The sequence below is a fragment of the Mesocricetus auratus genome, unplaced genomic scaffold (genome assembly GCF_017639785.1).
Source record: "Mesocricetus auratus isolate SY011 unplaced genomic scaffold, BCM_Maur_2.0 Super-Scaffold_100011, whole genome shotgun sequence".
NCBI lineage: Eukaryota > Metazoa > Chordata > Mammalia > Rodentia > Cricetidae > Mesocricetus > Mesocricetus auratus.
The window spans coordinates 40,126,768-40,152,593 of record NW_024429195.1 but is presented as its reverse complement, the minus strand read 5'-3'; the positions used below and the strand labels follow the sequence as shown (position 1 = coordinate 40,152,593).

The 25,826-nt window shown below is 41.5% G+C and overlaps 1 pseudogene; it reads left to right on the top strand.

Moving 5' to 3' along the window:
- The first annotated feature begins 22,212 nt into the window (after window positions 1-22,212).
- On the top strand, window positions 22,213-22,876 carry LOC106022512 (annotated as a pseudogene).
- Window positions 22,877-25,826: the final 2,950 nt, after the last annotated feature.

The window sequence follows — 25,826 nt, the reverse complement described above, 5'->3', positions numbered from 1 at the left end:
TAAACAGGCCACTGCCAATTCTCAGATACAAGGAGGCCTGATGTTGGTAAACCAACAGATTAATTTGGTTCAGGAACAATTGGATATATTGTGGCAGATGGCCAAATTGGGATGTGAACAAAGTTGCCTGGCCTTTGTGTCACTTAGTACAATATGAGAATTTTACAAGAGCAGCTAACCTGTCAAAAGCTCTGTCTCAACATTTATTACAGAATTGGACTTTTGAGTTTGAGCAGACACTCCGTGAGTTGAGAATGGCGATCCTGCAAGTGAATTCGACGCATCTGGATCTTTCTCTGATGGAAGACCTCTCCCCTGGATTTCATCTGCATTTTCTTATTTTAAGGAATGGGTGGGGGTAGGATCATTTAGCCTAGTTCTCTGCTGTGGAATAGTGTTGATGCTTTGGATGGTGTGTACGCTCAGAGCCCAAACAAAAGGAGAAAGTGGTGGTGGCACAAGCACTTGCTGCCTTAGAACACGGAGCATCCCCTGACATTTGGTTAACCATGTTAAAGCAATAGGTCGCTGGCCTCCCAGCTCTTGCACCCCACGAGGCTAGTCTCATTGCACGGGATAGAGTGGGTAGGCTTCAGCAGCCCAAGGAGTTGCAAGGCTAAGCACTGCACAGGAGAGGTCTGCGGTATAACGACTTTCTCCTGGGAGATAAGTCATCTTGCATGAAGGTTCTATGTCATGATCTCCTTCCCCCAGAAAAAAGACATCGGACTGGTCAGGACTTCCTCTGGGGATAAGACCCTGGAGAGGAGCTTTGTACATGTTCCGAATTTGCACATGGGGATTTGACCTCTATCTCCACTCCAAAGTTGTGGGTGTCCTATTGCTTCAAAAATAAATGAATAGGGGGAGATGTGAGGAGCCGCCCTCGCTATCGCTATTGCCGTTAGAAGATGGCGCTGACATCCACTGTCAGTTGGAGTTAACTGTCGCTGTCAGTTGGAGTTAACTGTCGCTGTCAGTTGGAGTTAACTGTCGCTGTCAGTTGGAGTTAACTGTCGCTGTCAGTTGGAGTTAACTGTCGCTGTCAGTTAGAGTTAACTGTCGCTGTCAGTTGGAGTTAACTGTCGCTGTCAGTTGGAGTTAACCGTTTAAACTGTGCCTCTCCCGTGACGTCATCTGGGGTGATGTGCAAACCACCAATCCCGGCTCTACACATCTCACTCGGAGCTCCTAGGCTTATATAAGGGGCTGGGTTTCTTAGCTTGGGGTCTCCCTCTAAGAAGCTGATCATCTATCTCTCAAGATGCATTAAAGCTTTACTGCAGAAGGATCCGAGTGTTCTGCGTCGTTCTTGCTGGCGAGACGGTAGCGCGGGACATAAGCACAATACTTAATCAAGAGGAGAAATATACATATCACAAAATTGACCTTGAATTGGTCTCAATAAATGAAAAACAATACCCATGTCATAATTCCCCTTTTTACCATTAACAAGAGATTGACTGTGATCATTAGCCAATTATAAACAACCCCATTTAAATGAAAACAAAGATTTATAAACAAGATGGGAATTAGGACATCGCTCATTCCAAACTGCTTCCTGCTGGAAGGGGGCGCTGTTCATACCATGGGGATCATGACAAAACTCAAAAACCAGTATAAGTCCGTATTTTCGGGGTCTATAAAGCTCCATCATCTTAGCTGTCTCAATTGTTGGAACACCTGGTCCACTGCTTCCGGGGGTCTTGGTTCGTCAAACCACAGAAGCCTGGAAGGAATCCTCAGCTTTTCATTTTCTGTGGAAACATAAGTAAAATCTCCTTTTCCAAGTAACATATCCTTATACTTAAATTTTAAAGCCAAGGCATTTTCAAAAGATAGAAGTTGGATTAATTTAGCAGCATTTATAATCAAGTGTACTTTAGTAGCAGTTCCTTCTTGAGCAAGCAAAAAACTGAAAAACACAATAGTGTACAGTATCCAGACTCTCTGTGTATTTTCCATCTTTATATGGCTTATTTATTTATCTATTATTACTTTATTTATTTTACTTTTATTTATTTTTCTTTGAGACAGGATTTCTCTTTGGAAATCCGCCTGCCTCTGCCTCTGGAGTAAATCCTACCAGCGTGCACCACCACAACGCCAGCTTTTGTATTTATATACCACTTTGCCGTTTCATTTTCTTTCTCAATCTCATGTAAATTTTTAAACACACTGTAAACCTTTAGAGATTTTCTTCATCCAAGTCTGACTTTACTGTAAATCTTTATGTTTTTCTGGCCACATGTCTTATCTGTAAAACCGTGGCTGTTTTAAAGTGACGTTTCAAGATGGCGGGCGTAAGCATAATTCCAGTTTACCGCCTCAGTCCATGTTGACATCCAGCAAAAGCTGTCACTTCCAGTTGTACGTACACACCTTTTAATCGTTAGTAGAGTCTCTTAAAACAACCTTGTTGTTTTTGTTTTTGTTTTTTTTTTTCTTTTTATGCCGACTCAGGAAGACTCCAGTAAGCAAGCCGCGTGAATCTCGGCTTGTGGCTAGCAAAACAGAGCACACCTGAGAAAAATGTTGCTACCAAAATCTGTGCTTCTCTCTGTTCTTCTGTTTCTAAAATTCCTTTAAAGCTTTTGTTGTTTTGCGTGGAAATTCAATCCCACTCCTGACAACCATTCTGTAAAGGGAAGCTTTTTCTTGCTAGCCGCTTTGGTTTATCACCCGCCAGCCGCCTGGGCTCTGCCGCATTGTAGTCCCCAAATAAACACACAGGAGGCTATATTAATTATGAAGCTGTTGGTCTTGCTTGTTTCTTACTGGTTAGCTCTGACTTAAGTAATTACCCCATAATTGTTAATCTAAGTATGTCTCTTACCAGAGAAATTTCCAGGCCTCCTACCCCATGGCGTTACATCTCGACTCTCTTGTGTTTCTCCTTCCCAGAATCCTCCTGGACTCCTAGTCCCACCCATCTAGATTCCTATTGGCCAACAGTGCTTTATTAACAAATGTACAGGACTTCCCCCATCAGTGAAGTGACTTACCCAAAGCTTGGCAGCTAAAGTAAACAAACATGTAACAACTGACAATTGTCAGAGCAGTGGTGACAAGCAATCACTCAAGAGGGAAGGGAGGCAGGGTAGGAGGTTGATGTGTGGTGTATGTCTGCTACTTCTTTACATGAAGACTTGCTGGGGGAAAAAGACTCATATGAACGTTTGGTCCTCATTCAAGGACTTTCCAATTACCTGCTGAAAGTATGTGTCACACAAGAAAAATGTCTTTAAAAGGGACAACTCATGGAATGATAGACCAATCTTGTGGCCTTTGTGTTTCTATTCTTTATTGTGTGTGTCTGTGGAGGTCAGCCAACAACTTCACAGTCTCAGTTCTCTTCATCCTCGTTCATGTGGCTTCCAGAGGTTTAACTCAGGTTCCCAGATTTTCAGAACAGCTGAATCATCTCACTGGTTCTATATTTTGTATTTGAAACAGGGCCTCAGGTAACTCAAGCTGGTCTCTCTGTGGGCTGTCTATATTTCCAACACTCAAGAGGCAGAAGGATCATGAATTCAAGATAGGCCTAGTTTACATGGCAAAACTATCTCAAAACACAACAAAAAGCACTGATTTATATTTTTAAAAATATATTTAATGTGTGTATATGTGTACCATGTGCATGCAGGAAGCCTCAGAAGTTGGAGGGGGTCATTGGGACTCTTGGAACTAGAGTTATAGATGGTTGTAAGTTTCCAAGAAATCGAACCTGGGTCCTCTGTAAAAGCAGTAAGTATTCTTCACGCTGACCAGCTCCCTAATCCCAGATTTAGACATTTTTAACAGCACTAAGTTGAGAAGCTTTCATTTTCTTTCTGTTGTATCAGAATGGTTCTCAGGAGAGGCGCCTGTGTAATCCTCCTGGAAGCATCAGAGAAAACATGGTGTGCAGTCACAATAACCGGTGACATTAGCATCTTAAGTGGTGAGGCAGCGGCTGACCTGCCTAAGACCATCTCCAAAGAGTGTTGTCATTATCATGCAGAATCAAGAGCTCAGGTTCTGCTCCACAGAGACTGTGTGCTTCAATGCGCAGAGTGTTTCTGCAATTGTACATATCTGGTTTTGAAATACAAGTTAATCTTTTCCTAGGTGCACAACCTTCACAAGGTACTCAACCTCCTAAAGCTGTTTTCTCCCATTTATAAATTTGGGATGCTAACATACACCCTCTAGGCTGGTGGTAAGGACTCAGTGGCATCACTGAGTCTACGAAGTATTTATTGCTCCCAGGAGTAGTTTGGTAAATGTTTGTCTCCACACAGATGAATGTTATCCTGCATGGATGTCTGCTGTTGAGAAAGATGGTGAATCCAGTTGCCTCTATAAAATCGTGGTAACAACATGGGTGTGTACCCATGGGCTTCTGCGTTCTTCACTCTGTGGGCTGACTGAAGTCCTGCTAGCTGTTTGTATGCAAGCAGGATGGGTCTACCTTTCATAATCTGAGGCAGTTCCCTGAGTATTGAAGGGAGCAATCTGCCAGGGCCCTTCCCTTCCTCATGGATAGTATCAGCAGCAGTGTCAGTGTCCACTTGGGAGTGAAGATGGAGACCCTAGCTAGTAAAGTGACCTTGGCTTGGCTGAGGGGGGGGGGTTAGTGATCCCAGGCCACTTATCCATCTCAGCCAAGGGGAGGATGAGACATTGTGATGGTTAATAGTAATTTTGAACTGGACAGGATCTAAAGTCACTTAGGAAACAACCTCTCGGCCTTCCTGTGTGAGAGGATTTCTAGACTGGGCTAACTGAAAGGGGCTAACTCCTTTTGGAAAAGAAAGAATTCTCTTTCTGTGGTAATGTGCACACAGTCAACTGCTTATTTAAAAGGTGAATGGAGGAAAACACAGTAAGGAGGAAAATAAAAGCCCTTTAATATTTCAATATACTACCCAGCCACATCTCTGATAAATAGAAAGGATTTAGGTCTAAGTAAATAAATAAAGCACATTCTTACTGAGCCCTACCACTGACTACGTGATAAACCATGCCATTAGTCACATGCTAGTGTGGTGACCAGTCCCCCATTTTAGCAGCCATTACAGGTTAACATGTGCTTGCATGACCTTGCTGCTCCTGTCCTGGTCACTAAGAGGTCAGATGCCCTCCTCGTGGCAAGGAATCACTCAGAAGTTAGCTGGTGGGGCTGTGCTTTACAGCTCTGGGTGTGCTTTACGGACAAGTGCACAACAGTGATGTGCAGAGCATAGCAACCACCCTGGGAGGACCTATGGGCCATAACAACCAGTTGACCAATCAACACAGGGCAGGTCACCCAAACCTGGAAGCACACCAATCCTGAGACTGTTTCATACCCTTAGACACTCCCCTTTACGCTGCCCTTTAAGATCCCTGCCTCAAGGTTGCTTGGAGTCTTTCTCCAGCCATTCGCCATGGGGGTGGGGTGAAGGGACTGAGCTAATGGGGTGAGCTCGTTAAACAACTATAATAAAAGACTTTGTTTTTGCATCGAGGTGGGCCTCTTGGTGATTTTGGGGTTCAGAATTTGGGCACATCACCAGTATCTAGTTTTCATCTATGCATCTACTGTTGCCTAATTCATCTTCCTCCTCCCCTTCTTCCTCCTTCACCAAGTCCTCCTGTAGCTTGCACTGGCTTCAACTCATTGTGTAGCTGAGGATAGCTTTGAATTCCTGATATTTTAGCCTGCATGCCTTCTCCCCTCCCCAGTGATGGAATCATGGGTGTGTGCTACCACACCCAATTTTAAGACTCTGAACCCCCAAAACCACCAAGAGACCAGATCTGATGCAAAAGAATCTTTTTAATTTACGAGTTAATGTGGGTTCCCTGTCCATCTGACATAGCAGGTAGAGTAGGAGGGACTCTAAGCAGCAGTGGGACAGGGAATATTATTAGGGTAGAGCAAGAGAAGTGTCCAGGGTCTCCTAGTTGCATAGCAACAGTCACAGGTTAGGTGTACATCTGGGCTGGGGGAATCTGTCCTGAGTTGATTGGTCAGGTGAAGTTGCAGAAAAGTTGCTATGCCTAGAGGCCCTCCCAGGACAGTTGCTATGTTCAACATTACACTATTATCAGTAAAGCACATCCAGAGCCTGCCAGCTAACTTCTGATTGGTTCCTTACCACAAGGAGGATATCTGGAAGTTGCTTCCTAGTAATTAGGGCAAGATGTGGCAAGGTGGGGGAGCTTAGCACATGCTGCTGAGTCAGGGGCCTATGTCTTCCTGTGTTTTTACGCAGCCTGCCAAAGCAGGGTGAGGGCCCTTTAGTCCCCACACTCAGTTTAACTACTGGGACAAATTAGGTATCCAAGTTGTATTAAATTATAGAAAATACATTGAGAAATACATCAAATTCTATTCTTTCTGCCATTTAAGAGGTTGGTTCTCTCCTCTATGAAGGAATGCCTTCTTCACGACAGGGCATCATGCAAATACCACGTTCTGTAGTAGAGAAAAAATGACATGTTTTCATTTATTCTTTATTTCTTTTTCTACTATTATTATTTCACTGTTTTCCAGAAAGGAAAAAAAATTAACAGCAACAAATACTACTGTACATTTAAAAGTAGATTTTATTTCTTTTTAAAGTATCCGTTTTGTCGTTTTTAATTATCAAGTTCAAGATGGCAGCATATAGAAGTCTTTTTTTTATGCACTTCGTCTGTTGCTGGTGCAGTTTTGCTCTGACAGCTGGCGGAGACGGCACTTCCTGGGAGGCACTTGAATGGTGTTTGTGTGCATATTAATGAAACTCTACAACTTTCCTGTTTTAACTTCAACACTTTGCTGCCACTTCTGCTGATTACAGGCCTGGATAATTGCTACAGTGAAGCCCATATTTAGTGGAAACAAAGTATATTGATGACAAACATGTTTCTTATCAAAAGCCAGAAGGATGGATCTGAATTCAGATCAGGGAGAAGCAAGGATGTGAACTTATTACACAGACAGGCACGAGCTTTACAGTGGCTCGGAAAACAAACGTCACCTGCTGCAAAGGCAAGGCTGGCGAGCAGACAGACTCGTACGGAGGTGCGTATGGAATCATCTAGGGCTCTGGGCAGTGGCTGAACGAAGCACGGAATCAACATGAAGTCAATGTGAGGGAGAAGCTGATGGGCCAGAGTGGCTGTGGCCAAGGTCGTTGCTTCTCACCCTGTTGTGTCCTGGACCTGCCTGACAGAGGAGTAAAGCGGGGATTTGAGGCCCAGGTTTTCTTTATCTCAGTAGCATCCTAGTTGAAGATTCTTGCTCCAGTGAACCTCTGAGTTTCAGGGCAGCCAGGGCTACACAGAGAAACCCTGTTTTGAGAAAGCAAGCAGACAACAAGAAAAACAAAAGATTCTCTTTCCACCTAACGTACACTTAACTAGAGCCAGAATACCAGAGTTCATGCTCCCTGTCACGGCAGACACCAGTGAGCCAAGACAAGAATTGAAACTGTCTTTAAGATTAAAATGGAGCATTATTGGGGGCTGAATTGTCACTCTAGGCTGAGTTTGTGAAGGTGACAGGACAACTTGTGGGGATCAGTTCTCTTCCTGGTCTAGTTTCCAAGGGGTGGAACTCAGGTAGTCAAGCCTGGGCAGCAAACACCTCTACCCATGGAGCTACCTCACCAGTCCAGGGGTTGAGTCTTTAAATTACGCTTTAGTCATACAACAGACCATCTGAGTACACAATGGACTAACAATGTCCCAGTGGATTACACAGCGATGAGGACAAATGCAGGAATCATGCCGGCCGGTGTTCATTCCCACCCCTCCTGCTCAGGTCAGCTGTGCCTCTGAGATTCCCGGGTTGGTGGCCTTCTCCTCTCCAGCACTTCCCCCTCACTGTCTCTGTCTGCACCGGGGCTTGTATCCTCCTAAGTCTGAAATACTTTGCACTCCTCCCTTAAGAGTCACTTGAACTGGCTCAGAGCAAACCAGCCCTTAGTAGGGTGTCAGTCCTGAGCTATTTTACAGCATGTATATACAGATTTTCTCACTGATGTAAAGTATAAATGTCTCTTGTTGGAGGGAGTGCCTGCAGAGCTCTGCAGCTGGTTAGATTCCAGAGTGTTAGCACCTAGCTTTGATCTGCTTTTTGTGACGGCTACCTTTTGTCTCTGTTTGAAGTATGTAAATCTTATCTCTGCATTTCCCAGTGGTTCAAAGCCTGTTCAAAACTTGGTTGAGGGAGGACCCTGCAAACCGGGATGTCTTTTAACTGAGAATTTGCATTTGGCATTGTCCCTTTGGGCAGCTGGTATACGGAAATTGACTTGCTAAAGGTGTGAATTGTATAACAATAAAAGGGCCCTTTGTTAAACTACAGTGAGTTAATCCACCAGAGACTGATCCCCCTGCCGCTAGAAATCATCCTTAGAGTGTCGCTGTGGCTTCTTTCCCGCACCAGCATGAGCCCACACCTGATAGACAGCATGCTCTTTTTTAAAGTATTCGTTTTTAGGTATGTGTATGTGTGTGAGTATGTTCACATGAGCGCAGGTGGTCGCAGAGATTAGTAGCGGGTCCCGTATCTCCTGGATGTGTATGTGTGTATGTGTATGAGTATGTGTGTGTATGTGTGTGTGTGTGAGTATGTGCACATGAGTGCAGGTGGTCACAGAGATTAGTAGCGGGTCCTGTATCTCCTGGAGCTGGAGCTGGAGTTACAGGTGCTTGGGAAGGGCGCTGCTGGTGTAAATGCTGGGAACTGAACTCAGATCTTCTGAAATAATAGTACGTGCTTCTAACTGATGAGCCAGCTGTTGAATTCCACAAATGTGCTTGCCTTTATCACTGTTGTACTGCTATGAAGAGACACCATGGCCATGGCAACTCTTAAATAAGAAAGAATTTAACTGGGGATTGATTACAGTTTCAGAGGTTTAGTCCATTATCATTGTGGTAGGGAGCATGGTGACATGCATAGAGCTAAAAAATTACTTGAGAGCTATATCCAGATCTGGAGAGAGAGAGAGAGAGAGAGAGAGAGAGAGAGAGAGAGAGAGAGAGAGAGAGAGAGAGAGAGAGAGAGAGAGAGAGAGAGAGAGAAAGACAGAGACAGAGACAGAGAGACAGAGACAGAGACAGAGACATAGAGACAGACAGAGAGAAAGTGACTGGGCCTAGCATGGGTTTTTGAAATGTCAAAGCCCAATTCTCAGATACACACTTGCTCTAAGAAGGCCACACCTCCTAAACCCTTTAGTCCTTCCAAACAGTGCAACTCCCAGGTGACTAAGTCTATGGTGGCGGACATTCTTAGTCAAACCACCACAATGCTCTTATAATACAGAATATAGAAGTCTCTTATCCATTGTGCAGCTTATTTTGGTGCTGAGAATTGGGTTTTGTACATGATAGACAAGCATTCTACATGGACCTACATTCCAGCTCCTGCTATGTGTATCTTTTCCATATTTTTCAACTTGAAGACAAGGATCTGGGGGCTAATGGGATGGCTCCATAAGGGAAGTGTTGGTCTCACAAGCATGAGGAACTAAATTTGAGCTAACTTCTGTTAAAGTTCTGGGCTTGGTGGCATGCACTAACACTGTGGAGGAAGAGACAAGAAAATTTCTGGGGCTTCCTGGCACCTAGTCTAGTCTAACTGGTGAGCTCCCAGCCCATGTAAGATCCTGTTTCAAAAGATGTATATGGTATTTCTAAGGAACACAAACACACACAAACAGGAACAAAATGAAATCCACAATGAGAAGCACCTTTACTGGAATCCTCTGTAGGTTGAAGGTGGAAGTTGAAAGTTATTTTACTCCATATCCAACATCACAGCTTGTCCTATTTTGCCTTTAACACTGTTGGAGGACTCAGTTACTCTCAAGTGAATATCATACTCCACATCACTGGGAAGAGCTCAAAACTAAAACTTAAAGGTATGTTTATGTTTTCTACTGAATGTTTGAGCTTTTCACCATTAAGAAGATGAACACTTTCAAAGAAAAGCATCAGAACTTGAGGGCTATCTCTATTGGCTGCTTATGATCATACATATCGGACATGAAAACAATTTTGAAGTATTCGTGGATAGCTGTTACCAAAGAGCTAGATTCTAGATTGCTAGACATGGGCAGTTTCTCACTGTGTACACTAAGTGGCCATCATTACCTGACCTGTAGAGAAAGAAGATGATATCCTAGGTTAGGACTTTGAAATCCATCTTGTGGGGTATGTAGTTACCTTTCATGCTACCTCAGAAAAATACTGAAAAGAGCAACATGAATATGGGCTTGTGGTTCAGAATAGTCAGTCCATCATGGTGGGAAGCCCTGGCAGTTGGGCAGCTCTGTTCATATTAGTAGGGGCACGAGGTGATTCCTCACATCTTGATAGTTCAGGAAACAGCTTGGATGGGAACCAGAGGTGGATAGAACCTTAACGCCCTTCTCTCTTCCCACCAGATCTACTTCTGGCTGCAAGGCCTAAGATTCTTCAGTGTGCCACACGCTAAGGATTCAGCATGCAGACAGTTTTCATTCAGATCCTAACAGAAATGTGCCAGTAGAATGTTGGTCAAGTGCAGCCTCTGCTGTGCCTCACCATGGTTCTCCTGTCTGGATAGACAGAGGTCAGGCTGCCTCTCTTTCAAGCTTGATTTTCCTCTCCAGGAGATAAAACTTTCCTAATTATTCTATAGCGAGCTGGTATTCGGGGTTACGGGGCTACAATAATTCACAGTGATCCAAGAGAAGGGCTAAGAATGTAAATGAAGACAGACAGCGGCTCATTCTTACAAGGAGAATGGCTTTTATTTTTACAAGAGTAGAGCCTTATATACTGGTCAGGCATGGTGGAAAACCACCAAGATCAGAAGCCTACTTTCCCAGGGCCCTCTGGCCAAGGGTGGGCCAAAAACAGGAATTAATATTTAGACAATAAGGATAGACAGAAAACAGGAACTTGTATGCAGGCCTTACTGGGAGGAGGGGACAAGAAATGTTTTGCTAGAAGCTCCTAGTCACAAGCTGATCAACATACCCCATGGAGGAAGGATGCAACATTATTCTTCTGGTGAGTAATTCATAAACATAATGGAAAGTATCATTATGAGCTTCCCTGTATGCTCCTCAACCCTCCAAAATATGCTAAAATTACCAAGAAATTACTTAGAATCCTGTTCATCCCTTTCTCTGTTTGAAATCATCTTGTGAATGTCATTCACCATAAACTAAAATTTACAATGTGGTGATGTCCATAAGAATGGCCCACCCCTGAGAGAAAAGAAGGTCATAGCCTAAAAATGGTCCTTATTGAAAATTTTGTACAGATTCTACTATCATTATTATCTATGAGATTTCCTAACAACTAAAATTGCAAACATGTAAGTAGAATATAGAAACTCTAACTAAGACAGAGTGTTTTTTTTGTTTTTTATTTTTTTATTGTTTTAATTTTAATTAGCTTGTTTTACATGTCAATCCCAGTTCCCTCTCCCTCCCCTCCTCCCATACTCCCCTACTATCCCCCCCCGCAGCCTCCCACCCTATCGCCATTTCCTTCCACATAGGGGATATCTAGAGTCTATCATTTCACTCAGGGCAGGGTCCAGGCACTTCCCTAAGAGTCTAGGCTGAGAGAGCATCCCTCTTTGTGTTATGGACACATGATGTCTGTTTGTATGCCAGGGATAAACACTGATCCACTGCCTAGGGCCCCATAGGTTGCCCAGGCCTCCTCACTGAGTCTCATATTCAGGGAGTCTGGATCAGTCCCATGCTGGCCTCCCAGCTGTCGGTCTGGGGTCCAAGAGCTCTCCCCTGTTCAGATCAGCTGTCTCTGCTGGTTTTGCCAGCCCATTCTTTGCCGATTTGCTCATCGCTCCTCTCTCTCTGTCAGTTCAGTATTTAACTGTGGGTGTTTGCCTCTGTTTCCATCAGTCACTGGATGAAGGTTCCAAGATGGTTATGGACATCAAGTTCATTATCAGGAATGGGCATTTGAGGTGGTCTCTCCACTATTGCTTAGCTTGCCAGTTGGTGTCATCCCTTTAGATCACTAGAGGTCACACTGATGCCTGATCTGTCTTCTAACCTATGATTCCCTCTTCCCCCATCCTACCCCCCACTCAGCCTTCCTGTTCCCCCATGACCTACTCTCTCTTCCTCTTCTCCTCTCTTCTTCCCAGCTCCCACTCTCCCCCACACCTCTCAGTGTTCCCCATCTGTTCAGACCATCTTGCCTCATTCCTCTTCTCTGAGGTACCATGCATATCTCTTAGGTTCTTTCCTGTTTCCCATACTCTCAAGGCAGAGGGTTTATTTTGTTCGCATTTTGCCAGGAAGTAGAGAGACATTATTGCTCGTGCTCAGCTCACTTCTTCCATTTTTACTCAATCCAGGATTCCAGCCAATAGATTGTGCAGCCTCCATTTAAGTGTACTTCCCCTTCTCAGTTAAACGTCTCCACAAACACCCTCACAGCATGTTCATAGATTTGTCACTGAGGTGATTATGGCTCCTGTAGAGTTGACAATGTTAACATCTCAGTGTCTACATTTGCAGTTCTGGTCATAAATAAGATCTTTGAAAGAAGACTCCAAGGAGCGGGTTTCCAAAGAGCTTGACAACCTTGAAGAATTCCTGCCAATTTGAATTTTCCTTAAATTTTATGATGAGGCTATTTCTAAATGTCATCAGGGTTGCCTTACATTCTCTCCCTAAGTTTAGTTTACCATTTCAAGGATGTGCCCCTGACATTTGACTCCTTGTCTATGTCTGCTTTTGTTTTCATTATTCATTTTGGCAACAAGTGTTTGAAGAGGTTTACCATCTTATGTATTTGAAGAATTCCCTTCCCCTACTCCCATTGTTCCCTTCCAGATAGTTAACCCATGTGGTTTTGAGTTATCCTAAATCTCTTTGGATGACATAATTTTTATGCTCACAGTCAAATATGTATTATCCAATAATAAAAGTGGTGGTTGTCCTTGAATCAAAAGCACTGATAATTGCACTCTTTATATTAATTAATGAGCCAAAGGCTGCTAAATACTAGCATTTGGAAAGATCTCTGTAGCTTTAGCCTCTAATGAGTTCATTGAAATCCGTCACAACCCTCCTTGGAAAACAGAGGCTGCATTTAATCATATTCAATCAGATCTCACATTGAAATTATGAACACAAGGCACTGGTGAGTGTGAAATTGCCGTGGCATGTTAACTGTTAAACAGATTTCTGTGGCTGCTTCTAGCTGAATGGGGAAGTAAGTAATTTGTATACAGTGCCTGTTTGTTCAATATTAAGAAGTTCTATGGTATCTGAACTATACCCACTCACATTTGAATTCTCCATTCTATGGTCTTAGCCACTTCAGGGTTCAACTGTTTGCAGGCAAGCAAGCTTCTTCTGACTCCACTTACCTTTGAGTCTGTGAGATTTGCCTTCTCAAAATGATATAGGACATATCTAAAAACTGTAGTTGGAAACATGTTATTTTCTCATCGATATATATCATAAAGACATTTTTTTTTTGGTTTTTCGAGACAGGGCTTCTCTGTATTGTTTTGGAGCCTGTCCTGGAACTCACTCTGTAGACCAGGCTGGCCTCGAACTCACAGAGATCCACCTGCCTCTGCCTCCCGAGTGCTGGGATTAAAGGCGTGTGCCACCAACGCCCGGCCCATAAAGACATTTTTAAAAAACACTTTTTTAATTATATATTTAAATTAGAAACAAGCTTGCTTCCCATGTCAGTTCCAGCTCCCTCTCTCTCCACTCCATGCCTGCTTCTCCCCACTGTCCCCCCCCCAGCCCTTACCCAATCCCCACTCTGTTCCCTGGGGAGGGTAAGGCCCTCCATGGGGGATCTCTAGAGTCTGTCATTTCGTTTCAGGGAGGGCCTAGGCCCTCCCCTAAGGTTTCATATTGAAAGAGCATCCCTCATTGTGGAATTGGCGCCCGAAGTCCATTTGTGTGCCGGGGATGCATGCTAATCTACTACCCAAAGCCCGATAGATTGCCTAGGTCTCCTCACTGACACCAACATTCAGGGGGCCTGGATCAGCCCCATGCTGGCCCCTCAGTCATCAATTTGGGGTCCAAGATCTCCCCCTTGTTCAGGTCAGCTATTTCTGTGGGTTTCACCAGCCCACTTTTGACCCCTTTGCTCATCACTCCTCCCTCTCTGTCACTGGGTTCCAGGAGATCACTTCAGTGTTTAGCTGTAGGTGTCTGTCTCTGTTTCTGTCTGTCACTGGATGGAGGTTCTAGGATGGTATATAAGATAGTCGTCAAAATCATTATCAGGGAGGGGCATTTAAGGTAGTCTCTCTACTATTGCTTAATTTGCCAGTTGGTATCTTCCTTGTAGATCTCTGGAAATCTCACTAGTGCCAGATCTCCCCTCAAACCTAGAATAATTCCCTCTATTATGGTATCTTTTATCCTGCTCTCCTCTATTCTTCCCCCAACTCAACCTTCCTGCTCCCCCATGTCCTCCTCTCCAATCCTCTTCTTCCCCCTCCCTTTTTCCTGCTACCCCCCACTCCCATGCTCCCAATCTACTCAGTAGATCTTGCCACCTTCTCTGGGGTACCACGTATATCTCTCTTAGGTCCTTCCTGTTTCCCTGCCTCCTGTTCCAATTTATTCAAGGGTGCTCCCCCACTTTCTCTTCTAAGAGATTCAGTATGCTTGGATTTATGTTTAGGTCTTTGATCCATTTGGACTTAAGTTTTGTGCATGGTGATAGACATGAACATATCTGTAGTCTTCTACATGCCAACATCCAGTTATGCCAGCACCATTTGTTGATGCCTTCTTTTTTCCATTGTATAATTTTAGCTTCTTTGTAAAAAACCAAGTGTTCATATGTGTGTGGGTTAATATCAGGTTTTTTTATTCAATTCCATTGGTCTACCTATCTGTTCTTGCACCAATACCAAGCTGTTTTCAGGACTATAGCTCTATAATAATAGAACTTGAAGTCAGGGATGGTGGTGCTTCTAGATGTTGCCTTGTTAACAGGGTTGTTTTTGCTATCTTGGGTCTTTTGTTTTTCCATATAAAGTTGAGAATTGTTCTTTCAAGGTTTGTGAAGAATTGGGCTAGAATTTTAATGGGGATTGCATTGAATCTGTAGATTGCTTTTTGCAGGATTGCCATTTTTACCATGTTGATCCTACCTATTCAAGAGCATGGGAGATCTTTCCATCTTCTGGTGTCTTATTTAATTTCTTTCTTTAAAGACTCAAAGTTCTTATGATATAGGTCTTTCACTTGTTTGGTTAGGGTTACCTCAAGGTATTTTATGCTGTTTGTGGCAATTGTTTCTCTGATTTCTTTCTCAGCCCTTTTATCATCTGTATATTGTAGGGCTACTTATTTTCTTGAGTTGATCTTGTATTCTGCCCCTTTGCTGAAGGTATTTATCAGCTGTAGGAGTTCCCTGGTAGAGTTTTTTTGTGTCATTCATATAAACTATCATATCATCTCCATTGGTGTAATAGCTCACCCATTTTAAAGTTGAAAGATAACTTGTTTGTTTCTAGTTTCATACAAGTTTTAATTGTGATATTCTGAATATTCTGTAAGGTTTTTTCTTTAAATGTTAAACTGTCATAAGATATGGGTACTATGCACTTGCCATTTTATCCATTTTAAGTGTTCAGTTTGCTAAAGTGGTAGCAAAATAAATAAGCAGAAACTACTGGTCTGAAGCTGCCTGTGCCCTTCAATTCCTTTATAGGAAACTAATTTGACCTAGTTAGTAGTCATACTGCACTATATATCAGGTGTGTGTGTGTGTGTGTGTATGTGTGTGTGTATGCACATGGAAGCAACAAATAACTGTGCTTTATAAATAGCCGGCTTCAGCCAATCCTAGGCAATCAATGGATTAGAACAAATACAGCAAATGTGGCCTAATACCATGCCCAAATAAGGCAAATGTTTCCTTTGCGTCAGCATCTTAGTTACTTTCTCATTACTGTGTTAAAATACCTCGACAAAAGCAACTGGAGGGACTTATTTTGATTTCAGTTCCATCTGTCATGGTAGAAAAGACATGGTAGCAAGCAAGGAAGACATACAAGGAGCAGGCAAGGAAGGTGAAGCTGGCTAGTCATGTTGGACCTACAGGCAGAAACAGAGAACACAGAGGAAGTGGGGTTAGGCTCAAAGGCCTCAGGTTCACACCCAATAACCCACTTGCTCGAGTGAAACTCAGCCTCCTGAAGATTCCACATCTTCCTAAACAATGCTGTCAACTGGGGACCGAGTATTCAAATCCAAGAGCATATTGGGGCACATTTCACAACACAACAGTCAGCTGGGTCTTCTCCTTTACTTCTATATTCAACCCATAAGACGTAGCTGCTCTTCCTGTAGTTCCTGTTTTGACTGATGATCACTTCAGGAATTGTTCATTGCTCATGATCCATTAAAATTAACTTACCTGAACTCAGTTTGGAGATGGATAGATGACTCAACAGTAGAGCATCCTTTGCAGAGTACCTGGGTTGGGGTCCCAGGACCCAACAACCTCCAACTCAAAGGGATGTGATGCCCTCTTTGGTCTCTCCAGGCTTTTGGCATGTATTTGGTACACATACATATATGCAAGTGCTTACACATACTCAAAAAGGTTTTTTTTATGCTCACATTTTTGTGCAACTAGTTTTATATGTTTTCATTATGTAAAACTAAAACTCTTTGTTCATTAAGCACCTCACAATTCTGTCATTCTCAGGCCAACATTTAAGTCTCACGAATCTGATTATTGTAGGTGTACCATTTAATTGAAGCCTTATGATACTTTTATTTTAAATATAATTGCCTTATTTTATTTAGCATAATATACTCAAGGTTTGTCCATATTATAGCACATTAGGATTTTCTTTCATTATTTTTTCAAGATAGGGTTTCTCTGTGTAGCCCTGGCTGTCTCAGAGATCTACCTGCCTTTGCCTTCCAAGTACTGGGATTAAAGGTGTGTACCACCACACCTGGTTAAATTGTTTTTCTTCTTAAGACTGAGTGATCGTGCATTGATTATGTGTGTTTCATTTTAGCAGATGTTTGGATTATATCTAAACTCAGTTTTAATGGTTCTATAAATGCTTATATCACAGAATTAATAATTTTGAGTTTAATTTTGCTAGTAATTTCCAACAATGGTTGGAACAGTTCACACCCATCAAACATGGTTGAACCAGAAAATTGTATTTTAGGTTCATATGCAACAATGGCCATATGCCAGTGGATGCATTTTAAGTGTGAATGTACATGTCACTTGCTAAGGGAACAAACACTGGCTCCTACAGCTGACAGAGTGCATTTCTCACTAAGTACTTTGGTGTTCATTTCTGATGAGGTAGTCCCCTTGCCTTTCCAAAACAGCTCACTAGCTTCAATTCTTTCCTGTATTTATGGATTTGCCATATTTAACACGTGGTTTCTAATAGCATACTGAGATCTGTTACCAGAGGAGTGAACATGGAAGGAAATGTATAACATCTTTATTATTGTCTTAGCCAAGATGAGAGTAATTTTTCTGCTCATGTCCTCTTAGGAATACATCTCATTGTTGCATACTTTTGTTTCTACCAGGTTCTTGTTTTGTGGCTAAGAGGAATGGTGAATACAAACACCGAAGGATGAGTCAAATGAGAATTTGTTGAGTTAAAGGGAAAACTCTCATCAACCAAGAAGGACGTGAAGGGTTTGCAGAGAAAATGCAGTGCTTGGGTTTTGTTTGTTGTTGTTTGTTTTAATGGGGTTAGGTGGCATGATTGGTTGCTGTGTGCATGAAAAATAGGTGAAAGTTAAGGTCCAATCAGAGGAGAACCTGTGAACCTCAGGTAGCATTGTCAATTAGGTCCACAGCTCCATTTCTTCTCCACACTTGATGTGGCAGTGAAGTGGGAGTTGTGGGGTGAGAAAGGATCCTATGACCACACCTAGGTACAAAAGGGATAGACAAGGTATTCCTTGGCTGAATCACTGCTTCCAGTAGCAAGTGTATACCATGAAAGGGAGCATGAATACTTGATTGCAGCTGATCCCCTTTGCCACACGGACTTTTGCGCTTTTGTGTGTGAGCCCTCAGAAACTATGCTCTTTTCAGGATCTCTGGCTGAGAGAAGTTGATGACGCATGTCAACTGAAGAACTTAAAAAAGTAGCTTCTGTCTGTAGAGACAAAACCAAAACAAACAAAAAACCAAACAACAACAACAAAAACCAAAAACAATAACAACAAAAAACAACCCCCTCAAAAGCCTTGCTGTTATTGAGACATTTCTCAGTATTTTACAAAATACGGTCTCTTCATAGTATTTCATGCAATCACCTATTGTAGAAATCTTGCTTAGAGCCAGAAATAATAGCACAAAGTAAGGAGAGGGAGAAATAAATGTGGAGATACAAGAGAAAGAAAGAGGAGTCTGACAGAAGGAAGGGGCAGGGGAGAGACAAGGAGGAGGAGAAAGAGAATTCCAAGAAAATTGAGAAACAAGGTCACCCAAGAGCACATTTAGGGATGTTTGGTCCTACAGTTCCATTCCGTCTTGGTAAATCCTTGATAAGTAGCTGAATTCAATATATAAATGTATTGATCATAACCAAAAACTTGGAGTTCTTGTTGTCCTTGACAAGGCCTCATGTAGCCCAGCATTCATAGAAGTCACCCTGTGGCAAGGAAAGGATGACTTTGAATTCTTGATGGTCCTGGCTCCATTTCTGGAGTTCTGGCATAGCTTTGTATCTGAATGGCCTGGAAAAGCTTCAATCCTTCATGTCTCAGCTATGTCTCATATCGTCATCTGAAGCATTGGACAGCCACGCACACCAGGTACATCCATAGTAACAAATAAGAGAATAGAGGACCTAGAATTAGTTGTCTGTTCTGTGATCACCATAGTTTTGGTTTGTAAATCAAAGGGGACATGATGAAAGAATCAGTAGATCACTACCCAGGATGTGTGTATGTGTGTGTGTGTGTGTGTGTGTGTGTGTGTGTGTGTGTATGAGAGAGACAGAAAGAGAGAGAGAGGAGTCTGCCCATCTTGTCTCTGTCCTTTAACAAAGTGACCTGTGTATGCAGCATGTTGAAATAGTTTCCTCTTGTCTTCTTCCTAAAAAAGTCTTTGAATCTCAAATGTTATAAGATCATTTACAGTTGGATGAGTGCTGAAACTTTAAAGATGATGTGAGATGTGGGTTGGCGCTCATCACTTATCTGTATGTGTAGGTGGTGACACTGGGGAGAGAAGGGATGGAGACCTCTGAAAATAGCTAATGACTGTGCATTTTGGATCCTAACAGTGTGCAGTCACTACACGTTTCACGTTGTATCTGCAGTACACTATTTAATCCTGTGGCAAAAGAAACACTGAGGTGTTTCCTCAGTGCTGGCATGCTCACAGTCAGCTGGTATGTGAAGGAGCCATAGTGTGAGCTAGTTCTGTCTTACTACTGATCAATAAAGTGGCCCCCATGGAGAGACCAACAGATAACAAAACCTGAATTGTTCTGTATGGTGGCTTCACCCTTCCCTAAATCAATAGTGCCTTTTCGAGAGTAGGCTCACTGCCATTAATACCCATCATGGTGACCTTGTATGCCAGAAGTGTGAGCTTGTTATATCACAGACCAAGCTTTAAAAAAAAAAAAAAACGCTGGGCGGTGGTGGTGCACGCCTTTAATCCCAGCACTCGGGAGGGAGAGGCAGGTGGATCTCTGTGAGTTTGAGGCCTGGCTGGACCGACAGCCTCCAAAACAATACAGAGAAACCCTATCTCGTAAAACCAAAAAAACAATAAAACAAACAAACAAACAAACAAAAAAACCCTTCAGTTTTCTGGAGTTTTTATGTTAAAACATTCTTTTTATCTCCAAGTGACTTTTAGATATGACAATACTAAGAAAGGAGTGTGCTTTTCAATTAAAATGCTAATTGTCAATTCAAAGTATATGAACCAAATTTTCTTGCCACTCCTGATATGCAAGGGTAAAAGCTTTTTTTTTTCTAGATTTTGCTCATCAAACCATCTATAAAACTGGGCACTGGTTGTTCTTCAAATGGTGGTGTTGTGTTAGGAGCCGCTTAGTTTTGATATGTGTTTTGAGTGTGCAGGGCAATTGGGTTTCACAACTCATTAGAAGTATTGAGTTGCTGCAATGAACATCAATAAAAAGATAGACATGTTCCAGGGAACCATGCATTTTGTAAGAAGGTGACTTTTGTTTGTGTACTGAATGTCAGATTGCCTTGAAATGATAATTTACTTACCAGCAAGAGAGGCAAATTACTTCTTCAGCTAAAGGGAGTTTGAATTATGACCTAGTCAGGAGGGACTGCAGGGATCCAAAGTGCCACATTAAGAATTTCTATTCTGAGGCCTGAAGCAGCAGAGTCAAAGGGAGACGCAACCTTCAGGCCCAGAGCAGCTCCAAGGGAGCTCAGAACCTGGAGCAGTGACAGAGGGAGGCCCCAGCTTTAGGCCCAGGAGTGAGGAGTGATCTCTGCATGAGACCAAGCGACAGTTTCCAGCAGTAGCTTCCAGAAACTCTTACAAAAAGTTCCTCTTGGAAAGAACATCTGTGTCCCAGCCAGCATCCACTGCCATTTCTCTGGTAGAGATACCATGCTACTACACTGACCAATGGACCATCAGCCCCACCTGCACCTCTGAGCATTTGACTCACTTCCACTAGGAGGAGCATTCACCAGAAACTCTGCTCAGCTTGTGAAGGAGCTGTCAATGGAGCCACAGCCCCAACTATACCAGCTGGAGAAAGAGAGACCCCAAGCTCCACCTATACTGATTAGAGGAAGAGATGCGTAGACAACCAGGTAAGAACACACTCAATATAAAGAACAATTGACACCACTAGACACTAGTGATGCTATAACAACAAGATCTTAACATCCCAACACAGATGAAGTAGAAGAAAATGACCTAAAAAATAACACCATGAGTATGATTGAGTCCCTTAAAGAAGAAATGAAAAATTTCCTTAAAGAAATTGAGGAAAAGACAACCAAAAAATTGGAAGATATCAATAGATCCCTTAAAGAAAACCAAGAAAAAAACAATCAAACAAGCGAAGAAAATGATTCAAGACTTGGAATTTGAAATAGAGGCAACAAAGAAAACACAAACTGAGTGAATTCTGGAAATGGAAATTCTGGGCAAACAATTAGGAACCACAAATGCAACATTATCAAGAGAATACATGTGATTGAAGAGAGAATTTCAGGCATTGAAGATATGGTAGAGGAAATAGGTTCATTGGCCAAAAAGATTTTTAAATCCAACAAATCCTTAAGACAAAACATGCAGGAAATCTTGAACACCATGAAAAGTCCTAGCCTAAGAATAATAGGGATAGAAAAAGGAGAAGTCCAACTCAAAGGCACACAAAATATATTCAACAAAATCATAGAAGAAAGCTTTTGCAACCTAAAGAAGGACATGCCTATGAAAATACAAGAGGCTCACAGAATACCAAATAGACTGCACCAAAATAAACAAATAAATAATAAATAAAGTTTCCTCACTATATAATAATCAAAACATCAAACATAAAGAATCAAGAAAAAATATTAAGAGCTACAAAGAACAAAGGCCAGGTAACATATAAAGACAAAAGGTCCTGGTCAGATGTTATATAGACACTTAAGAGACCATGGATACCAACCCAGACTACTTTACTGGCAAGCTTTCCATAATGATAGATGGAGAAAACAACATATTCCACAATAAAACCAAATTTAAACAATACCCATCCACAAACCCAGCCCTATAGAAAGTACTAGAAGGAAAACACCAACCCAAAGAAATTACCTATGTCCACAAGAACATAGGAAATGAATTTACAGCAGCAAATCCCAAAGAAGGGAATTGAACATACAATGCTACCACCACCCCCCCAAAAAAAACCAACAGAAATTAATAATCACTGGTTGTTAATATCCATTCATATAAATGGTCTCAATTCACCTATAAAAAGACACAGGCTAATAGATTGGATATAAAAACAGAACCCATCCTTCTCCTGCATATAAGAAGAACACCTCAATTTCACAGACATAAGAAACAGGCTGACGTAGCTGTCTTAATATCTAACAAAATGGATTTCAAACTAAAATCAATCAAAAAAGATAAAGAAGGGCATTTCATATTCATCGCAGGAAAAATTCATCAAGAGAAAATGTTGCTCCTGTTTGTGGTGCCTCCTAGGCGGTTGGCCATGTAAAGATGAAGCTGAATATATCCTTCCCCGCCAGCATCTGACAGAAACTTCGTATGTTCTATGAGAAGCACATGGCCACAGAAGTAGCTGCTGATGTTCTGGGTGAAGAGTATAAGGGTTATGTGGTCTGAATTAGTGGCAGGAATGACAAACAAGGTTTTCCCATGAAGCAAGGCGTTTTGGCCCATGGCAGAGTGCTCCTGCTGTTAAGTAAGGGTCATTCTTGCTATAGACCAAGGAGAACTGGAGAGAGATAGTGCAAGCCTGTTTGAGGATGCATCGTGGATGCCAATCTGAGTGTTCTCAACTTGGTTATTGTAAAAAAGGAGAGAAGGAACCTAAAAGAGCTAGCAGAATCTGAAAGCCTTTTAATCTCTCTAAAGAAGATGATGTCCACCATTATGTTGTTAGAAAGCCTTTAAACAAAGAAGGTAAGAAGTCCATAACCAAAGTGCCCAACATTCAGCGTCTTGTTACTCCACGTATCCTGCAACACAAACACCGTTGTATTGCTCTGAAGAAACAGCAAACAAAGAAAAACAAGGGGGCAGCTGCAGACTTTTGGCCAAGAGAATGAAGGAAGCCAAAGAAAAGCAACAGGAACAGATCGCCAAGAGACATAGGCTGTCCTCACTGAGAGCATCTACTTCTGAGTCCAGTCAAAAATAAGTTTTTAAGGGTAACAAATAAATAATCATGCATTAAAAAACGAGGAAATTTCAATTCTGAACATCTATGCCCCAAACACAAGGGCTCCTGCATTTGTAAAAGAAATATTACTAAAGCTTAAATCCCAATTCAAACCCTGCACTCTACTCCAACACCCCACTCTCACCACTGGATAGGTCTGCCAGACAGAAGTTTAACAGACAAATAAGGGAACTAACAGATGTTATGCCTCAAATGGATTTAACAGACATATATAGAACATTCTACCCAGACACAAAAGAATATACTTTCTTTTCAGCACATTCTCAAAAATAGACCACATACTTGGTAAACCTCTACAGATACAAAAAATATTGGAATAACCCCCTGTACTCTATCAGATCACTATAGCTTAAAGTTAGAATTCATCAGAAACTTAATTTCAGAAAGCCCACAAACACACGGAAATTGAACAGTAATCTATGAACCACCACTGGGTCAAGGAAGAAATAAAGAAATAAATAAAAGACTTCCAAAAACTTAGTGAAAATGACCATGCAACATACCCAAACTTATGAGACACAACGAAAGCAGTGCTAAGATGAAAGTTCATAGCACTGAATGCCGACATAAATATGCTGGAAAAAACCCCACATTAGTGAATTAGCAGAACAACTGAAAGTTCTAGAACAAAAAGAAGAAACTCACCTAGAAGGAATATATGGCAAGAAATAATCAAATTGAGGCCTGAAGTCAATAAAAAAGAAAGAACAAGAACAACCACAACAAAAAACAATGCAAAAAATCAATGAAACAAGAGTTAGTTCTTTGGGAGACTGTAAGGAGATGGACAAATTTCTAGATAAGCACCACAAAATTAAATCAAGAACAACTTCAATACACCTATAACCCCTAAAGAAATAGAAATAGTTTTCAACAGTCTCCCACCCAAAATAAGGCCAGGCCCAGATGATTTCAGTGCAGACTTCTACCAGAAGTTCAAAGAACTAATACCAATACTCCTCAAATTATTCCACAAAATAGAAACAGAAGGAATATTGCCAAACTCTTTTTATGAGGCCACAATTACACTGATAACCAAATCACACAAAGCCACAACTAAGAAAGAATTACAGACCAATTTCCCCCATGAACATAGATGCAAAAATACTAATTCTGGCAAACTGAATCCAAGAACACATCAGAGAAAAAATCATCTACCATGACCAAGTAGGCTTCATCCCAGAGATGCAGGGATACTTGAACATAAAAAAATCCATCAGTGTAATCCACCATATAAACAAAGTTGAAGACAAAAACCACATTATCATCACATTAAGTGCTTAAAATGCCTTTGACAAAATAGGGATACAAAGAACATACCTAAACATAATAAAGACAATGTACAGTAACCTAACAGCCAACATCAAACTAAATGGAGAGAAATGCGAGGCAATTCCACTGAAATGAGGAACAAGAAAAGGCTGTACATTCTTTCCATATCTATTTGACATAGTACTCAAAGTTCTAGCTAGAGCAATAAGAAAACAACAGGAGATCAAAGGGATACAAGTTGGAAGAGAAGAAGTCAAACTGTCACTATTTGCTGATGTTATTATAGTTTATGTAAGTGACCTCCAAAATTTTACCAGAGAACTCCTACAACTGATAAACACCTTCACTAATGTAGCAGGATACAAGATTAACTAAAAAAAAAATCAGTAGTCCTCCTATATACAGATGATAAATGGGCTGAGAAAGAAATCAGTGAAATATAACCCTTTATAATAGCCACAAACAACATAAAATATATTGGGGTAACTCTAACCAAACAAGTGAAAGACCTGTATGACAAGAACTTCAAATCTTTAAAGAAAGAAATTGGAGAAGATATCAGAAAATGGAAAGATCTCCCATGATCTTAGACAGGTAGGATCAACATAGTAAAAATGGCAATCCTACCTAAAGCAATCACAGGTTCAATGCAATCCCCATCAAAATCCCAGCACAATTTTTCACAGACCTTGAAAGAAAAATACTCAACTTCATATGGAAAAACAAAAAAAAAACCCAGGAGAACCACAACTATCATGAACAATAAAAAAAAAATCATCTGGGAGCATCACCATCCTTGACTTCAAGCCCTACTATAGAGCTATAGTAATAAAAACAAACAGCTTGGTATTGGCATAAAAACAGACAGGTAGACCAATGGAATCTAATTGAAGACCCCAACATCAACCCACACACCTATGGACACCTAATTTTTGACAAAGAAGCTAAAAATATAAAATGGAAAAAAGAAAACATGTTCAACAAATGGTGCTGGTATAACTTGCTGTCAATATGTAGAAGAATGTAAATAGATCCCTATCTGTTGTCATGCACAAAACTCAAATCAAAATGGGTCAAAGACCACCATATAAATCCATCTACACTGAGCCTCATAGAAGAGAAAGTGGGAAATACACTTGAATGCATAGACACAGGAAACACCTTCCTAAATAAAACACCAGTAGCTCAGATACTGAGACCAACAATTAATAAACAGGACCTCCTGAAACTGAGAAGCTTCTGTAAAGCAAAGAACACGGTCAACAAGACAATATGACTCCCTACAAAATGGGAAAAGATCTTCACCAACCCATATCCGACAGAGAACTGATCTCCAAAATATACAAAGAACTCAAGACTCTAGACATCAAGCTACCAAATCATCAAATTAAAAAATGAGGTACAGATTTAAACAAAGAATTCTCAACAGAACAATCTCAAATGGCAGAGAGACACTTAAGAAAATACTCAACATCCTTAGTCATCAGGGAAATGTAAATAAAACCACTCTGAGATTCCATCTTACACTGATCAGAATGGCTAAGATCAAAATCACCAATGACAGCTTATGCTGGAGAGGATGTAGAGAAAGGGGAACAGTCTTCCATTGCTGGTGGAAGTGCAAACTTGTACAGCC